Below are 7030 nucleotides of genomic sequence, written 5' to 3'. Positions count from 1 at the left end.
GCTAAAAATAATCTGGTCTTGTCAGTGTAACCTGAGGTTGTATTTTTATCTATGACTAATATATTTAGCAGGGAAAATGTGCAATAATATTTGAAGATTTTATCTGCTGGCTGACAGCACAATCAAATATTTAGCAGTCTCGGACTGCACACAGTTAATGACATGGAAAGACCAGCAGAACAATAATATTAGGACAAGCCTATCGCAGAGGCTTTTATGTGACAGCCAAAGCCTTCTTATGTCCAACCAATTACAGTCTTGTTTACATCTAGGCTAGGAAACTGGCTTACATGATGGGTTTAAATCTGGTATCTTAGACTGATTCTCACTGTGAAAGCAAATCAGTTGCCTTTCTTCTTTCTTCTGCAGTAGGCTAAAATAAGGCAAACAGTATCATTTATTTAATCCCAGTGTATTCGAGGTACCTTTTATTTTTATATACAACATGGAAAAAAAAGATTTTTTTTTTTTACTGAGACACACAAGGCATTTGTGTGCTGTTGCTGAATGCTGAGGTTTATCTGGAGTCCCGAGTTTTTGTAAATCTATCGCTGCAACAATGCATCATCAGTTTAAACAGTGTTTTAGGGGAAATCATGGATGATATTTCCTTTGAATCGTACAAGAAGAGATAAGCAGATGAATGGATTGTTGCTCGTAGGAAGAAATAGATTTTGCTGATGCAGACGTACAAGCAATATGAGTCCAGGTAAGTGTAATATACTATTATTTTTTTGTGGATTGGCAGCTTTACACAGACACTGCTCAATATGGTCTATTTTCCATGTATTTCTAACAGAGCCCATCACTAACTTAGATACATTGCCAATAGCTCTGATTTTCTCTCTCCATGGTGCTGAAACAAATCTCTGTTCTACTGTATATTTCCTCTGTAAAATCCTGAGATTCAGCCAAAACGCATTTTTCATTGCTGTTTGCCATACAGGTGAATTACTGCAAAACTGTGCAACCTGTGCCTTCGATTCATATGTGTGTTTTTCTTATCCGTAATATATGCACCAATAACCGTAAGATCAGTGTCTCTCGGCATGATACATAGTTAACTGACAGCTTTGGATGGCAGAGTTAATTGTGCAATGTTGCATTTTACATTTCAGTAAAAATGGATATTGTAGGCAAATTGTTCATCTAATTGGTACACCATTTTTTTAAAAAAAAAAAAAACATTGTTTCTTATGGCACATAATTGGAACTGAAATTAAGCTTTGGAACTATGAATAAGGCAGCATACATGACTCATGAGTATATCTATTGATCCAGGAATACAGTACGTGGTAATTGTGTGTCTTCAGAGAGAAATTCTCAGCAAGTCACAGCTGGTCCCTTCCCCTTAATCAATAACTGACCAATACTGGAGCATGATGAATAGGGTCCTACCTTGGGAAAACTAAAAAAAATGCAATGGTTTTTATATTAGCCAGACTGCCCCTATTAATAAGTAATTGCTATTTCTTAATTATCTTATTACTGAAGAATACAGGAAAACTAGGGCCCCAATTCAAGAAAGAAAATAGTATTTGTAATCAGGATTTGTAACCTGCAGTCCCCCAGCTGTTGTTAAAACATAATTCTCAGCATCTCATGAGCGATAAAGGAATTGCAGTTTAAGCAGTTAGCAGATCAGATATTTCTGGATTCAACTATTTTTTACTTGGAATGGGGCAGCAGTGTACCTGCAATGCCAGGGTCCCCTCCTCGAACTTCCTAAAAAAAATCAAATGTGCCTTAGCCTTAACACCTATTAACCCCATATACATATATTATATAACAATAACATTTCAAATTGTGCAATTTAGCAGAAATCAGTCATTCCCCAGTCCAGAGAAAACAAACAGCCAGGCAGAGAATGCTCTCAATAGCAATTATATGTACAAATAACTTTAAAGCCACTAAAACTTTCCAATTAGTGTACATTAGAAAGTTCTTAGAATTACATTATTCAAAGGGTTGAAGTCATGAGGAACAAGAGTTTTATTTTACAAAAGTTTAATCATTCCAGCACATAATAATGTGACCTAATTCTTAACTGCAAATTCCCCTTTACAATTAAAAGATACTTATTAACTATGACCTGAAGTCATGCAGCTTTTTCTCCACTTTGCTGTTTACCAGTGTTGCTGTGTTTAACTGTTAGCACCCCTTTTCCATTGCAAATCTGAGAAGCTGTTTTATGTGGCTGCTGCTGGTGCATTGATTATATTTTACTGGTCATTGGCTTCCTAGACAGACACTCACTGGTCCATTGCCTTGACAGACTGACATTAACTAGGCTGACACTGGATTATCAAGCAAAGATTTATAACAAGGTTTGTATTGGCCATAATTGCCCTGTTAGTACCAGAAGGCCTCAAATGGATACCTACAGCATCTTCTGCATTATAGTATGAAGCTTTTGATGAGCAAGGTAAATATATTGTAGGAAGATAAATGTTTTACTGGGTCTTCAAGTGAGTATGATTTCTTATTTATTTATATCTCATAGATGTTCATCCTATTATACAGCTAAATTGCAGAATTATGCATATGTATCCCTGCTAATTTAAGATTTTACAGCGATGTCAAGCTAGAGATTTATTATGCAGTTAATAGGAGCTAATTGTGCTGGGGCCTGCATACTGAATTGTAGCAGAAGTCTATTTTCTATTAAAAGCACCAAACACTTCATTAAGAACAAAAGCATTCATAGCAGATATATTTATTGTGGTCAGTGGGTGAATAATTGGATCCAGTCAGGAAAATTACAGAGATACATTACAGAAGAATGTTAGTGCTTGTAGCTGATGTAGTGCTTTAGCCTACTCTTAAAAAAACAGATATTAATGGAGAAATGTGATCATTTATGCAAGTTCTAATAACCCATAACAACCAATCAGCAGGCAGCATATGCTGCTTTCAAAGTACCTGATGGGTTGGTATGGATTACTAGACATCAGTGGCGTAACTATACACAAGACCTTGGGGGGGTCGAGGGGGGCCTCCGGTTCTGGTGTATGGTAGTTCTCTGTCCCCAGCCATTTCAGCCAAGTTTAAAACTTTGCTGGCTCGCTCATTTGCAGTAGGCTATAGTTTGGCCTGCAGGGGGGTGGGGTGAGGGTAGGAGGGTTGAGCTTGATTGTGCCTCCAAAGATTTTATTGCAGGGGGGTCTGGACCAATCAAGGTATGCTACTTCTAGACATAAAGAAGATGTCATGCCTGTTATTACACTACCTATTAAAGCTGGCCATACACGGGATTATAAACTCTGCCGACCAAGTTGTCACTTTATTGTCCCATGTACATGAATCTGATCAGAAGGATCTAATGTAGTAGGTGCACAAATCAGACACGTAGATGTTGCTTTTACAAAGAGCAAAGCTAGTTCCTACCATATAGCTAGCTGACCAAGTAAAATGCATCTGTTTAAATTAATATTACAACTTTTTAGTTATTGGAACAGTACATACAAAGCACCTGTGTGTGTGTATGTGGGGGTATATCTGAGGTTGAGTAAGGATTTATTTGCAGCATAGGTATGGGGGACTTCGAAAAACAAAATGATTACATCATTGTTGATTAAAATCAACAGCAAATAAAATGTAATTTATAGTTGCAAAGTTTGCACCAGGCCTAGTAACCCATAGCAACCAGTCAGATGCTCAGTCCATGCTGGCTGATCTGAAAACACGTGAGTAATTCCTGGTACAGTATATTTAACAGGATAGTTCATAAGAGGAATATGCAACATCCATTTAATATAGAACAATACTTGCATATAGGGGCATGTGAGCCCTAGCGCAGACTAGCTGACAGGTTATCACAGTCCAGTTAAAGGAACATAAATGGGGGCACAGTTTAGTCTCCTGCAAAAAAGCCTCTTCAATGTACCTCCTATTTTATGTGAAGTAGCAAGTACATGACACTTGATAGATCTTTACACAGACAGGTGTCAATACCGTGCAATGGTAGTATTCTATCAATGGCAGCTTGCTCACTGGGGCACTCTCAGGCTATTGCACTGGAAACTTCAAAAGAGGCTGGCACAAGCCTGGACCCACGAAATAGTAAAGCTGGAGTCAGATTTGTAAAAGGGTTAAAAAAGCTTACATTTTATTTTCATAATTAAGAACCACGGCCTGACGTGTTTCGTGTCTATCTATTAAGGACACTTAGTCATAGGCTGTGTCCTTGGTAGACACGGAACGTGTCAGGCCGTGGTTCTTGTGCCAGCCTCTTTTGAAGTTTCCTTGTGTTTGCTCCCTTTGCTGAAGGTAGGGTTGGCACCTTTTTAAAAAAAAATTTACAGTGGTGGGGGGCGGTAACTAAATAGGCGGGCCATGATGTAAAAAGGGGCGGACTGGGGGGCGTGATGCAAAATGGGGTGGTGCCACAGAGGTCGTGATGCAAAAGGGAGCGGGGCCACATAGCGAGAGGGGCAGAAGACTAAGAAAAGGTACGTTTCCACCGAAGGGCCAAGGGTATTACAAATTACTGGCAGCTACATTGCATGTAAATTGTAATATCGGCCCGGCAGGTGTTTTACTGGCTAGGCCAAGTGGCACTGGCAACCCTAGCTGAAGGTCTGGGGCGTGTGCACTCGGCCCCAACGTATATAGCGGTAAGCTCATTCAACACATCTAAACGTAGCACATACTGGTTATATATTTGTGTAGTTTGTATATCTAGTGCACTGGAGGTAACACCACTGCAGCTATTGGACTCTAAACAGTGGCATCATTCATTGTCTGGGCATCTTGCAGTTTGGCAAGCAATAGGACATTCTATCTCCTTCCTCTCACAATTTGGTCAATGGAGGCCCTTTATAGTTTCTGGGGGCCAAATACAAGTTCCTTTTGTCTCGCCTTCTTTTTAGAACATCCTCCATCATGCCATGTATTTTCAGCATGCCCAGAAATCTACTGACCCTGGCAAAATGGCATTGCTCTTCCAGCAGTGAGACTGAATGGGGTGTTACTAGTATAGAGTAGAGGCCCTCTGGGACAGGATAGCCAGGGGAGACAGCTGGAGGTTTGCTCAATATAACATGAAACACACAAATAACCATGTCTTTACTTAATGTGCAGCGTAATCTAAGTCACTGCTAAATAGTGCAAAACACATAATATTACATACATAATAAAACAATACATATGTATAATTATGATGTATAAATAGACATAATGTATATAGGACAAAGAGTTCCTATATAAATGTTTTTTCCCTAAACAAGACATACAGCTTCTTTGACTCCATACAGTATATTTACACTACAGTATATTAACACTACATACTCACAGGGTAATATCATTGCTATAAAATAACTTTCTCTGCCCGCACCATCATATTTCTCTACCTCTCTTTGTATTCATTAGAAATAAAGACATGTAAAAGCCATCTGTTCACTGAGCTGCAGGTTAATTTTCAGTGCATGTGAAATATCGACCTAGAAATGACCTAGAAACATGCACTATATTTTTAATGTAATTAGTGCAGCTAAGCAACTTGCATTTATTTTTAAGTGACCTGGTAATTTTACCATAAATATTCTCTACTATTTATGAGTACCCAAATGTAGCCCACTGTAGCATAGTACTGTAGCCCACAGCAACCATTCATACATTTGTCTTCACAATTTTTATTATACTAGGTTTAGCAAAGCAAAGTATTGATTGGTTGCTCTGGGTTATAACACTGGCCCAAATGTCCACCTATTATAGTAAATGAACTTTATGAAATGCTCATCCAAAACATTCTAGGATCATTCAAAATCCCCAAACTAGCCTACTGACAGCTTTGGGGCTACTGCTATAGTGCAGTCCTTTTGAAAAGTACTATGGTTGTGTGAACACATTGGTTGGAGCTTCCTTCTGATTTTCTATGGTACTTAAAAGCAACAGGTGTATCACAGATATGATCATTCATATACAGGGCAGGTATATACAAGTTAAAACCAAGATAAACCATAGCCATATATGATGGCAAAACCATGTCACATTTAAACATCCCTTAATGCAACTTCCAACTGGAGGACCTTTGGCAGCTTGTGGCCTCAAAAGATTTTTGTTGCTTAGCTTGAGCACAATCTCCACAGACCTCTTTGTATGACACAAACACGTGAAATAGAAGATAATTGTTTTTCAAAGCAATGCCCAATCTCAATGCAGTATCCCGACATGCGACAAAAATAAAACAAAAAGAGGTACCATGTGTAATGTTGTGCCATCCATTCCTGTGAGAATGATATGTGCTTATTTTAATATGCATTAGCAGCTCAGTACTGGGTGGAGTAATGAGAAAGGTTGTGGATACAGGAAGGGGAAGTGAGGGGGAAGGTGTGGAGTGAACAGACAGGAGATATAAAAAAAAAAACAGAGTTCTACCCTGCAGTCTGGCATCTGTGTAGATTCTTCTAGTTCTGCAACACCCTGTACTGGATCATCACACCATGTTCACTGAAATGTTTTTTTGTAAAAACCCACTACCACTAAAAAAACAAATAAAGAATAAAGTATTAAATTCAAGGGTCTTTAAGACTTCTTCATTGTCTGTTACTGTTTTACCTCCTCCTAATTAGTCACTATAAAAATCTACACCTGTGCGAATATTTAGCTGTGTGTTCAGTGCTTTGTATGATAATCTTACAAATAATCTTTCATCTAAGACTCCCGTTGTTATTAGAGAGAGTGGGCTCTCCCTTTCTAACACAAGTCAGCGTACAGGGGGTAGTATTCCTTATAATTAAAGAGATCCACCTGTCTTTTTTTGGTTTTATTCTCAGAGCTCTTTAGCCAAGAGCTTTTTACTTTTGCATTTGTGCATCAAGCTTGTTTATTTCTACTTTCAGAGCAGCACAATAAAACCATTAATATGCTTAATGAAAGTAAAACATAGGTTTTGTTATGGGGGTTTAGACTCTACCTATCAATAAATAACAAGATGTGCACATCACCTTGGCTATAGATTTAAACATGTCTAGAACCTTATATTCTACAACTGTAACTGAAACTGGTTTGCTCACAGCAAGATGACACT

General features: G+C 38.3%; 1 protein-coding gene across 1 annotated transcript in view; it reads left to right on the top strand.

Moving 5' to 3' along the window:
* The first annotated feature begins 265 nt into the window (after window positions 1-265).
* man1c1.L (mannosidase, alpha, class 1C, member 1 L homeolog) overlaps window positions 266-7030 on the top strand; it is a 65759-nt gene continuing 58994 nt past the window's right edge. The window contains exon 1 of the mRNA XM_018246776.2: window positions 266-709. The gene's annotated coding sequence lies outside the window, so the exon portion shown is untranslated. The remainder of the gene's footprint in view (window positions 710-7030) is intronic.

The sequence above is a fragment of the Xenopus laevis genome, chromosome 2L (genome assembly GCF_017654675.1).
Source record: "Xenopus laevis strain J_2021 chromosome 2L, Xenopus_laevis_v10.1, whole genome shotgun sequence".
In the NCBI taxonomy this organism is placed as follows: Eukaryota; Metazoa; Chordata; class Amphibia; order Anura; family Pipidae; genus Xenopus; species Xenopus laevis.
The sequence above is the reverse complement of the archived record's forward strand: the minus strand, read 5'-3'. Positions and strand labels throughout refer to the sequence as shown.